This window comes from Orcinus orca, chromosome 18, assembly GCF_937001465.1.
Source record: "Orcinus orca chromosome 18, mOrcOrc1.1, whole genome shotgun sequence".
NCBI lineage: Eukaryota > Metazoa > Chordata > Mammalia > Artiodactyla > Delphinidae > Orcinus > Orcinus orca.
Window position 1 is genome coordinate 65,215,849 of NC_064576.1, and position 13,389 is coordinate 65,229,237.

At 38.3% G+C, this 13,389-nt stretch overlaps 1 long non-coding RNA gene across 1 annotated transcript in view; it reads left to right on the top strand.

Moving 5' to 3' along the window:
* The first annotated feature begins 739 nt into the window (after positions 1-739).
* LOC125961989 (uncharacterized) overlaps positions 740-13,389 on the top strand; it is a 67,367-nt gene continuing 54,717 nt past the window's right edge. Inside the window, exon 1 of the long non-coding RNA XR_007473242.1 lies at positions 740-824. This is a non-coding gene — a long non-coding RNA (uncharacterized LOC125961989). The remainder of the gene's footprint in view (positions 825-13,389) is intronic.

Here is a 13,389-nt window from a genome sequence, read left to right on the forward strand (position 1 = left end):
AATGCTGGAGAGGGTGTGGAGAAAAGGGAACACTCTTGCACTGCTGGTAGGAATGTGAATTGGTTCAGCCACTATGGAGAACAGTATGGAGGTTCCTTAAAAAACTACAAAGAGAACTACCATATGACCCAGCAATCCCACTACTGGGCATATACCCTGAGAAAACCAAAATTCAAAAAGAGTCATGTACCAAAATGTTCATTGCAGCTCTATTTACAATAGCCCGGAGATGGAAACAACCTAAGTGCCCATCATCGGATGAATGGATAAAGAAGATGTGGCACATATATACAATGGAATATTACTCAGCCATAAAAAGAAACGAAATTGAGCTATTTGTAATGAGGTGGATGGACCTAGAGTCTGTCATACAGAGTGAAGTAAGTCAGAAAGAGAAAGACAAATACCGTATGCTAACACATATATATGGAATTTAAGGGAAAAAAATGTCATGAAGAACCTAGGGGTAAGGCAGGAATAAAGACGCAGACCTCCTAGAGAACGGACTTGAGGTTATGGGGAGGGGGAAGGGTGAGCTGTGACAGGGCGAGAGAGAGTCATGGGCATATACACACTAACAAACGTAGTAAGGTAGATAGCTAGTGGGAAGCAGCCGCGTGGCACAGGGATATTGGCTCAGTGCTTTGTGACAGCCTGGAGGGGTGGGATAGGGAGGGTGGGAGGGAGGGAGACGCAAGAGGGAAGACATATGGGAACATATGTTTATGTATGACTGATTCACTTTGTTATAAAGCAGAAACTAACACACCATTGTAAAGCAATTATACCCCAATAAAGATGTTAAAAAAAAAAAAGAATAAAATGTATTCCCTACCTTTCCTATTCCAGTTAATATCACCACAAATTTTGTTCATATTGGTTTTTCCCTCTGGCTCAAAGTTTGCCAGGAGGAATTCCCCGTGTCTCTAAACCCATCTTCTTTTTCTCTATTATTTTGTGACATTCTGGCGATTAAATAGATGGAATATTTCCAATGTGCAAAAAAAAAAAAAAAAAAAAAAAAGGATCTACTTTAAAAGCAGATTTACACACACTACTGAGCTCCTGTAGAGACTCTGCACATATAGGGACTGTGAATAAATTTTATGATTTTAAACTTTTTTTCAGTGTAAATGATATATTGCCCAATGTTTTCTTTTTATCAGTCAGTTTCTTAAAAATAATTTTATGCACACTAACTTTGTTAGTATATATCATTTAATTTACAAGACTATAAAGGTGAATTGTTTTAGCAGTTCAAAAGTAAGAGCAAGACCATTGTTTCAGATGCTCAATTCTCCATTTTACATTTTTTGGAACACTCTCAAAGTTGTCATTATACAGAGAAATCCCCATCCTTTCACTCTCATTGCCATCAGAACTAAATGTTAGGAAAACTTGATTTCTGAACATTAAATGTTCAGAAAACATTAAGTAGTATTTGAAGGTTTTTAAGCACAGGTAAATGGTATGATTACAACTGGAGAACACTAATGTGACAGCAGATTGTAGGCTGGGTTAGAGAAAACAGTGCCTGGAAGAGAGAAGACCAGACAAGATGTAATTAATTACACTTAAGCAGGAAGTAAATGCAACTTAACCTAGGCTACTGGAAGTAAAAATAGAAATGAAAAATAATGATGTAAATATAATCAACAAACATGAAAACAAATTTGATACTGGGAGCTAGGCAGAAGGGTCCATCTGAGATTTTGTGCCTGGCTAACTGGATCAGTGGATATCTTTAATTTACAGTTATATGTCCAGTATAGTTTTGGAGTCAACTTGAAGATTTCCATTCTTGAATCACCTCATACATTAAACCTATTTCAACACTGCTAACCTTTTAATATTTGAGCATTTGTCTCAAGATCCCTGAAGCATGTCTAAATAGAGGCTAACTCAGGGTGAAGTAAGGGGAAGGGGGCAGAGTTTTCCATGAATGCAACTTCCAAGATTCAAGATGGAGAGAGAAAGGGGAAGAAAAGTTGAAGCTGGAAAAATCAGTTTGCTGCAATCCACACCCTCTGTCTCCACTTCTCATCCCCAGGGAGGAAGTGGCTGGTGGAGCAGGTGTCGCTATGCACGCAGGTCCTTGTTATCAAAAAGCGAACACTGGGCTTCCCTGGTGGCGCAGTGGTTGAGAGTCCGCCTGCCGATGCAGGGGACACGGGTTCGTGCCCCCTGCCGATGCAGGGGACACGGGTTCGTGCCCCGGTCCAGGAAGATCCCACATGCCACGGAGCGGCTGGGCCCGTGAGCCATGGCCGCTGAGCCTGTGCGTCTGGAGCCTGTGCTCCGCAACGGGAGAGGCCACAACAGTGAGAGGCCCGCATACCGCAAAAAAAAAAAAAGAGAGAACACGGATTGTGTTGACCTGTGGTCTTCTCCCCGTCCTCCAGAAACCTAGTGGTGATGTACAGAGCACAGAAGGAATGCTCCATGGAGGCTGTGTTCAAAGAATAAGGACATTACACCTCTCTCCCAAGTCCTTCCTTTCTCTTGTTGACAAACCAAACTTTCTGGCTGTAATAACATGATATAAATTCTTTTATATTGAATCTGACATTTGATGTTGAAAGGCTTAAAAACGTGTGATTCAGAGAATGAATATCTGTGAGATTCAAAATCTCAGCGTGTGCCTGTGATAAATAAAATGTTAACCAAAATGCCAGACCAAATTATATTGTGAATGGAGCATGTGAATTAAAGAATATTTTTCTTGATAAAATCAAAACCCATTCCTGTAAAAATGTAATTTCAGTAAAATTGTGATGCAGGGGAGGGGGAACTGAGAGCCTGAGGAATTTGAGCAAATTATATCCACTCTGCACCAAACAGTATTATTAACACAGTGGGACTTCACTGGTGGTGCAGTGGTTAAGAATCTGCCTGCCATTGCAGGGGACATGGGTTCGAGCCCTGGTCCAGGAATATCCCACATGCTGAGGAGCAACTAAGTCCGTGCACCACAACTGCTGAGCCTGAGCTCTGGAGCCCATGAGACACAACTGCTGAGCCCATGTGCCAGAACTACTGAAGCCCACACACCTAGAGCCTGTGCTCTGCAACAAGAGAAGCCACCACAATGAGAGACGTGCACGCCACAACAAAGAGTAGATTCTGCTCTCTGCAACTAGAGAAAGTCTGCATGCAGCAATGAAGACCCAACGAAGCCAAAAAAATATAAATTAATTAATTAAAAAAAAAAAAAAGGCAATGATTTCATGGTTTTTACATGAAGATGTTGACAAAGACTATGCTCCAGTCTGCAGAGAGGTGACTTGTGCTTTTTTCTTTATTTTAACATCTTTATTGGAGTATAATTGCTTTACAGTCTTGTGTTACTTGCTGCTGTATAACAAAGTGAATCAGCTACATGATTCACTACATATGATTCACTACATCAGCTACATATCAGCTACATATATCCCCATATCTCCTCCCTCTTACATCTCCCTTCCACCCTCCCTATCCCACCCCTCCAGGTGGACACAAAGCACCGAGCTAATCTCCCTGTGCTATGCGGCTGCTTCCCACTAGCTATCTACCTTACATTTGGTAGTGTATATATGTCCATGCCACTCTCTCACTTTGTCCCAGCTTACCCTTCTCCCTCCTATATGCTCAAGTCCATTCTCTACATCTGTGTCTTTATTCCTGTCCTGCCATAGGTTCTTCAGAACCTTTTTTTCTCTTTTGAGTCCAAATATATGTGTTAGTATACGGTATTTGTTTTTCTCTTTCTGACTTACTTCACTCTGTATGACAGTCTCTAGGTCCATCCACCTCATTACAAATTCCTCAGTTTTGTTTCTTTTTATGGCTGAGTAATATTCCATTGTATGTATGTGCCACATCTTCTTTATCCATTCATCTGCTGATGGACACTTAGGTTGCTTCCATGTCCTGGCTATTGTAAATAGTGCTGCAATGAACATTGTGGTACATGACTCTTTTTGAATTATGGTTATCTCAGGGTATATGCCCAGTAGTGGGATTGCTGGGTCATATGGTAGTTCTATTTTTGGATTTTTAAGGAACCTCCATACTGTTCTCCATAGTGTATCAATTTACATACCCACCAATAGTGCAAGAGGGTTCCCTTTTCTCCACACCCTCTCCAGCATTTATTGTTTGTGGATATTTTGATGATGGCCATTCTGACTGGTAAGAGGTGATACCTCATTGTACTTCTGATTTGCATTTCTCTAATGATTAGTAATGTTGAGCATCCTTTCATCTGTTTGTTGGCAATCTGTATATCTTCTTTGGAGAAATGTCTATTTAGGTCTTCTCCCCAATTTTGGATTGGGTTGTTTGTTTTTGTGATATTGAGCTGCGTGAGCTGCTTGTATATTTTAGAGATAATCCTTTGTCAGTTGCTTCATTTAAAAATATTTTCTCCCATTCTGAGGGTTGTCTTTTCATCTTTTGTTTATGGTTTCCTTTGCTGTGCAAAAGATTTTAAGTTTCATTAGGTCTCATTTGTTTATTTTTGCTTCATTTCCCTTTCTGTAAGAGGTGGGTCAAAAAAGATCTTGCTGTGATTTACGTCATAGAGTGTTCTGCCTATGTTCTTCTCTAAGAGTTTTATAGTGTCTGGCACTACATTTAGGTCTTTAATCCATTTTGAGTTTATTTTTGTCTGTGGTGTTAGGGAGTGTTCTAATTTCATTCTTTTACATGTAGCTGTCCAGATTTCCCAGCACCACTTACTGAAGAGGTTGTCTTTTCTCCATTGTATATTCTTGCCTCCTTTATCAAAGACAAGGTGACCACATGTGCACGGGTTTATCTCTGGGCTTTCTATCCTGTGCCATTGATCTATATTTCTGTTTTTGTGCCAGTACCATACTGTCTTGATTACTGTAGCTTTGTAGTATAGTCTGAAGTCTGGGAGCCCGATTCCTCCAGCTCCATTTTCTTTCTCAAGATTGCTTTGGCTCTTTGGGGTCTTTTGGGTTTCCATACAAATTGTGAAAATTTTGGTTCTAGTTCTGTGAAAAATGCCAGTGGTAGTTTGATAGGAATTCCATTGAATCTGTAGATTGCTTTGGGTAGTAGAGTCATTTTCACAATGTTGATTCTTCCAATCCAAGAACATGGTATATCTCTCCATCTGTTGGTATCTTCTTTAATTTCTTTCATCAGTGTCTTATAGTTTTCTGTATACAGGTCTTTTGTCTCCTTAGGTAGGTTTATTCCTAGATATTTTATTCTTTCATTGCAATGGTAAATGGGAGTGTTTCCTTAATTTCTCTTTCCGATCTTTCATCATTAGTGTATAGGAATGCAAGAGATTTCTATGCATACATTTTGTATCCTGCAACTTTATGAAATTCATTGATTAGCTCTAGTAGTTTTCTGGTAGCATCTTTAGGATTCTCTATGCAGAGTATCATGTCATCTGCAGTCACAGTTTTACTTCTTCTTTTCTGATTTGGATTCCTTTTATTTCTCTTTCTTCTCTGACTGCTGTGGCTAAAACTTCCAAAACTATATTGAATAATAGTGGTGAGAGTGGGCAACCTTGTCTTACTCCTGATCTTAGTGGAAATGGTTTCTGTTTTTCACCATTGAGAATAATGTTGGGTATGGGTTTGTCATATATGACTATCATTATGTTGAGGTAAGTTCCCTCTATGCCCACTTTCTGGAGGGTTTTTATCATAAATAGGTGTTGAATTTTGTCAAAAGCTTTTTCTGCATCTATTGAGATGACCATATGTTTTTTCTCCTTCAGTCTGTTAGTATGGTGTATCACATTGATTGATTTGTGTATATTGCAGAATCCTTGCATTCCTGGGATAAACCCCACTTGATCATGGTGTATGATTCTTTTAATGTGCTATTGGAATCTATTTGCTAGTATTTTTTGAAGATTTTTGCATCTATGTTTATCAGTGATATTGGCCTGTAGTTTTCTTTCTTTGTGACATCTTTGTCTGGTTTTGGTCTCAGCGTGATTGTGGCCTCATAGAATGAGTTTGGGAGTGTTCCTCCCTCTGCTATATTTTGGACGAGTTTGAGAAGGATAGGTGTTAGCTCTTCTCTAAATGTTTGATAGAATTCTCCTGTGAAGCCGTGTGGTCCTGGGCTTTTGTTTGTTGAAAGATTTTTAATCACAGTCTCAATTTCAGTGTTTGTGATTGGTCTGTTTATATTTTCTATTTTTTCCTGGTTCAGTCTCAGAAGGCTGTGCTTTTCTAAGAATTTGTCCATTCCTTCCAGGTTGTCCATTTTATTGGCATGTAGTTGCTTGTAGTAATCTCTCACAATCCTTTGTATTTCTGAAGTGTCTGTTGTTACTTCTCCTTTCCCACTTCTAATTCTATTGATGAGTCATCTCCCTTTTTTTCTTTCTGAGTCTGTCCAATGGATTATCAATTTTGTTTATCTTCTCAAAGAACCAGCTTTTACTTTTATTGATCTTTGCTATCATGTCCTTCATTTCTGTTTCATTTATTTCTGATCTGATCTTTATGATTTCTTTCCTTCTGCTAACTTTGGGGGTTTTTTGCTCTTCTTTCTATAATTGCTTTAGGTGCAAGGGTAGGTTGTTTATTTGAGATGTTTCTTTTTTCTTGAGTTAGGATTGTATTGGTATAAACTTCCCTCTTAGAACTGCTTTTGCTGCATCCCATAGGTTTAGGGTCATCATGTTTTCATTGTCATTTGTTTCTAGCTATTTTTTGTTTTCCTCTTTGATTTCTTCAGTGATCTGTTGCTTATTTTAGAGTATTCTTTAGCCCCCATGTGTTTGTATTTTTTAAAGTTTTTTTCTTGTAATTGATAACTAGTCGCATCGTGTTGTGGTTAGAAAAGATACTTGATACGATTTCAATTTTCATAAAAATACCAAGGCTTGATTTTGACCCAAGATATGATCTATCCTGGAGAATATTCCATGAGCACTTGAGAAGAAAGTATATTCTGTTGTTTTTGGATGGAATGTCCTATAAATATCAATTAAGTCCATCTTGTTTAATGTACCATTTAAAGCTTGTGTTTCCTTATTTATTCTCATTTTGGAAGATCTGTCCATTGGTGAAAGTGGGGTGTTAAAGTCCCCTACTATTATTGTGTTCCTGTCGATTTCCCCTTTTAATGCTGTTAGTATTTGCCTTATGTATTGAGGTGCTCCTATGTTGGATGCATAAATATTTACAATTGATATATCTTCTTCTTGGATCGATCCCTTGATCATTATGTAGTGTCCTTCTTTGTCTCTTGTAATAGTCTTTATTTTAAAGCCTATTTTTTCTGTTATTAGAATTGCTACTCTAGCTTTCTTTTGATTTCCTTTTGCATGGAATATCTTTTTCCATCCCCTCACTTTCAGTCTGTATGTGTCCCTTGGTCTGAAGTGGGTCGCTTGTAGACAGCATATATCTTGCTTTTGTATCCATTCAGCCAGTCTATGTCTTTTGGTTAGAGTATTTAATCTCTTTATATTTAAGGTAATTATTAATATATATGTTCTTATAACCATTTTCTTAATTTGGGGGGTTTGTTATTGTATCTCTTTCCTTCTCTTGTGTTTCCTGCCTAGAGAAGTTCCTTTACCATTTATTGTAAAGCTGGTTTGGTGGTGCTGAATTCTCTTAGTTTTTCCATGTCTGTAAATATTTTAATTTCTCCATTGAATCTGAATGAGATTCTTGCTGGGTAATCTTTGTTGGAGGTTTTCCCTTTTCATCACTTTAAATATATCCTGCTGCTCCCTTCTGGCTTGCAGAGTTTCTGCTGAAAGATCAGCTGTTAACCTTATGTGGATTCCCTTGTATGTTATTTGTTGATTTTCCCTTGCTGCTTTTAATATCTTTTCTTTGTATTTAATTTTTGATAGTTTGATTAATATGTGTCTTGGCGTGTTTCTCCTTGCATTTATTCTGTATGGGACTCTCTGCACTCCCTGGACTTGATTGACTATTTCCTTCCCCATATTAGGGAAGTTTTCACCTATAATCTTTTCAAATATTTTCCCAGTCCCTTTCTTTTTCTCTTCATCTTCTGGGACCCCTATAATTCAAATTTTGGTGCATTAATATTGACCCAGAAGTCCCTGAGACTGTCCTCGACTCTTTTCATTCTTTTTTCTTTATTCTGCTCTGTGGTAGTTATTTCCACTCTTTTATCTTCCAGGTCACATATCCTTTCTTCTGCCTCAGTTATTCTGCTATTGCTTCCTTGTAGAGAATTTTAAATTTCATTTACTGTGTTGTTCATCATTGTTTGTTTACTCTTTAGTTCTTCTAGGTCCCTGTTAAACGTTTCTTGTATTTTCTCCATTTCTTGTATTTCTTGTATTTCCAAGATTTTGGATCATCCTTACTATTATTACTCTGAATTATTTTTCAGGTAGACTGCCTATTTCCTTTTCATTTGTTTGGTCTGGTGGGTTTTTACTTTGCTCCTTCATCTGCTGCATATTTCTCTGTCTTCCATTTTGCTTAACTTACTGGTTTGGTGTCTCCTTTTTGCGGGCTGCAAGTTTGCAGTTCCCATTGTTATTTGTGTCTGCCCCCAGTGGGTAACGTTGGTTCAGTGGGTTGTGTAGGCTTCCTTGTGGAGGGGACTGGTGCCTGTGTTCTGGTGGATGAGGCTGGATCTTGTCTTTCTAGTGGGCAGGACTGTGTCTGGTGGTGTGTTTGTAAACTATTATTTTAGTTAGCCTCTCTGCTAATGGGTGGGGTTGTGTTCCTGTCTTGCTATTTGTTTGGCATAGGGTGTCCAGCACTGTAGCTCTCTGGTTGTTGAATGGACCTGAGTCTTAACGTTGAGATGGAGATCTCTGGGAGAGCTTTCACTGTTTGACATTTCATGGGGCCAGGAGGTCTCTGGTGAACCAATGTCCTGAACTCACTTCTGCCACCTCAGAGGCTCAAGCCTGACACCCGGCTGGAGCAACAAGACTCTATCAGCCACACATCTCAAAAGAAAAGGGAGAAAAGAAATTTAAAAAGGAAGAAAATATAATATAAAATAAAATAAACTATTAAAATTAAATAATATATTATCAAAAATAAAAAATATTAAAAAAAGAAAGAAGAGAGCAACCAAAAGACTAATCCACTAATGATATCAAGCTATAAACTATACAAAATAAAACAAAAACAAACAAACAAAAAAAACAGACAGAATCCTAGGACAAATGGTAAAAGCAAAGTTATACAGACAAAATCACACAAAGAAGCATACACATATACACTCACAAAAAGAGAAAAAGGAAAAAAATATATATATATATAAGAAAAAAGGAAGAGAGCAACCAAATCAATAAACAAATCTACCAATGATAATAAGCTCTAAATACTAAACTAAGATAAACATAGAACCGGAATCCAATTAGATGCAGAAAGCAAGCCCCAAGCCTGCAGTCGCTCCCAAAGTCCGCCTCCTCAATTTTGGGATGAACTGTTGTCTATTCAGGTATTCCACAGATGCAGGTACATCAAGTTGATTGTAGAGATTTAATCCGCTGCTCCTGAGGCTGCTGGGAGAAATTTCCCTTTCTCTTCTTTGTTCGCACAGCTACTGGGGTTCAGCTTTGGATTTGGCCCCACCTCTGCCTGTAGGTCACCTTCTGGCACCTGTTCCCTGCCCAGACAGGATGGAGTTAAAAGAGCAGCTGATTAGGGGTCTGTTTCTCACTCAGGCCGGGTCGAACCTGTGGCAGCAGAAGCTGACATGACGTTGCACCAGCCTGAGGTGTGCCGTGTGTTCTTCCAGGGAAATTGTTCCTGGATCACAGGACACTGGCAGTGGTGGGCTGCACAGGCTCCCAGGGCTGTGTGTGTGGATAGTGACCTGTGCTTGCACACAGGCTTCTTGGTGGCTGCAGCAGCCTTAGCGTTTCATGCCTGTCTCTGGTGTCCTCACTGATAGCCACGGCTCGCACCCGTCTCTGGATCTCGTTTAGACCATGCTCTGAATCACCTTTCCTCGCACACCCCAAAACAATGGTCTCCTTATTCTTAGGCAGTTCCAGACCTTTTCCCGGACTCCCTCCCGGCTAGCCGTGGCGCACTAGCCCCCTTCAGGCTGTGTTCACGCCACCAACCCCAGTCCTCTCCCTGGGATCCAACCTCCGAATCCCGAGCCTCAGCTCCCAGCCCCGCCCGCCCCGGCGGGTGAGCAGACAAGCCCCTCGGGCCGGTGAGTGCTGGTCGGCACCGATCCTCTGTGCAGGAATCTCTCCACTTTGCCCTCTGCACGCCTGTTGCTGCGCTCTCCTCCCTGGCTCTGAAGCTTCCCCCCTCCGCCACCCGCAGTCTCTGCCCGCGAAGGAGCTTCCTAGCCTGTGGAAACCTTTCCTCCTTCACCGCTCCCTCCCACTGGTGCAGGTCCCATCTCTATTCTTTGTCTCTGTTTTTTCTTTTTTTCTTTTGCCCTACCCAGGTACGTGGGGAGTTTCTTGCCTTTTGGGAAATTTGAGGTCTTCTGCCAGCATTCAGTAGGTGTGCAGTAGGAGTTGTTCTACATGTAGATGTATTTCTGATGTATTTGTGGAGAGGAAGGTGATCTCCGCGTCTTACTCCTCCGCCATTTTGAAGGTCCCCCCGAGGTGGCTTGTTTAATAGTGATAGTAGAATACTTTGTGCAGTAAGTGTACCAGCTAGAGAACATAAATCAATCTCTTAGACGATAGTTATGGCTTCCGTAGTTCTGAGTTGGCCTGCAGCCATTCACTGCATAGCAAGTACTGCTTGTTTGCGGGATGGTTTCCTTATGTCCTTGTGTCAAGCTCCTGACAGGAAGATTTATAATTTTGCACTGTTTGGCCTGTACGTGCACACTTATAAACTTCCTTATTTGCCTTGGTTTGGAACCCTAAAGTGATCAGCCTGATGCAAGAAAAAAACTACAGCTAAACTTACAGCTCACAGACTGTCTGAATAATGATACAAATCGACCCAAATAAAATTTTACAAATCCTGTTCATTGAAAGATATCATAAACTGGAAGCATATGCAAGGGTTGTCCAACAAAGTTGGACAAAGTTGGACAAAGTATATTTGTCCCACAAAGTTTTAGCTTTCATAGTATAAGGAACTCCTAAAAATCAATCTAAATTAAAATGTAAAACAGCCCAAAAGAAAACAGGTCAAATAGAAACAGTCCAATAGAAAACAAATAAAACAGCCCAACAGAAAAACAGGCCAAACACAACTGGCAAAAGAAGACACATAAGGCCAGTTAGTGTATGAAAACTGCTGAAAATAAATGTTAATTTTAGATAAAAATTAAAACAAAAATGAGAAACCATTTTATACATTCTAGATTTTCAAAATTAAGTCAAATAATAAAACCATGATCTTATATATTTCTAATGTGAATGTAAGCAGTACAACCATTTTGGAAAATACTCTGGAACCATCTCATAAAGCTAAATATTTACATACCTCTTTCCCATAATCTCATTCATAGACATGTAGCAAAACCTTAGCCTGTTGAACACTGTACAAAAGCATGTTCTTATCAATACAGTTTGTAATAGGAAGAAAACCTAGAAACAATCCGAATTCACAAATTGTGGTACATTAACACAACAAAACATTAGACAGCAGAGGAATTAATAGATTGCATATGAACAAAGCAACATGAATGAATTTTGAAAGCATAATGTTGGTAAAAGCAGTATGTTCCACAAGGTTATCTATTGTATGTTATCTTTTATTCACTAATTTAATAAGAAAAACTAAGCAACTTATTGTTTTAATAAATATATATGGTAAGATATAGAAGGAGGGAGGGAGACAGAAATCTGAAGTAGGTAATGCAAGTTCCAGATTATATTCTAATTATTGGACTGGGTAGTAGGTTCATGGTTGTTCATTATATCATTTTATTTTGTAAGTCATATTAATATTACATATATCTATTTGAATGTATTCAATATATTGAAATTTGATAAAGAAAAAATAGAGAGAAAATTAAACAGGTATATGTAAATATCGTTTCATAACGAGACAATGTCAGATTGCTTCATCTGATAGTTTATTTCACACACTGTATGAGAAAGAGGAAACTCCACATTATTTTTCTCAGACATTTTTGTATTTTCTTGTGATTTTTTAATTAAGTGATCAAACAAGAAAACTTTCGATTGGGATTGACATATACACACTACTATATATAAAATAGATAACTAAGAAGAACCTACTGTATAGCACAGGAAACTCTACTCAATACTCTGTAATGACCTATATGGGAAAAGAATCTAAAAAAGAGTGGATACATGTATATGTATAACTGATTCAGTTTGCTGTACACCTGAAACTGACACAACATTGTAAATCAATTATTAATTAACAAAAAAGAAAACATTCATTGTAGGATTAGAGTTCATACCATATGGCTTAATATGTTAAATGATATGTTGAAAAATAAACACTTTAATGTTGGGCAAAGTAAAAGATAATTCCATTTCCCTTCATAGAGAGTCATGTAGAGCATGGAGGGTATGTTTGCGTGCGTGTAGTATCTCAGAGAAGAAAGAAGCATGAAGGTGAAGTCTATGTGTACATGGAACTTTTTATAAACGTAATAAATATATTTTTAAAGGTCAAAATTGAAAATTTCTCATAGTCATTCAGAGTTTTAGACTGCTTTTTATAGTCATGTAAAAGATTAATGAAATATCTGTTTTATGCACTTCAATAAGCCTTCAAATTGACAATGGTTTTTGTGACATTGTTTGTTTCTTCAATCATGTATTCATACCATTTACAAATAGATTCATTTTTCTTGGGAAATTTTAAGTTGCCACTTTCGTGTAAGAAATATTTAGCATTTCCAAAACAGCCAGATGTATCTTAATTACACCATAGCTTTAACTAATTAAAGAATATCACTCTGCCAGTTTTAGGTGAAGATTAACCATTTGGATGAAAGGCGGTATAAAGGTCCTATCTGTGGCTAATGGAGCTGACATGATTTAAAAAGGACAAAGTCCAGCACTGTACAAAGACACCAATGATGATTCATATTACAAGACTGCAGCATGAAAATTCAAGTATCTTAGAAATGGAAAGGGTTTAGAGGCAATCCATCCAAGCAAGAGATTTTCTTTCTGCAACATCCCCTAAATGTTAATTTGTTTATCAAACTAAATTAATATCTTTTGTTCAGTTCAAACGTCTTTTTCTTAAATGTAGTACAGTAATTCTGAACCAAGCAACTAAAATTAGAAGTGTATTAAATTAAATATGCCCATCAAATATGGCCTCGATTTTCGTGTTATTTACCAGAAGATAAAATTCTACTATGGTAGAACATGTACACAGATTGCCCTGATATTCTTACTTTGGAATCACTATGCTGCGTGGCAACTAGTTATTAGTTATAAGTAATGAATTGTTCTGTAACTAATCAAAATAAGCA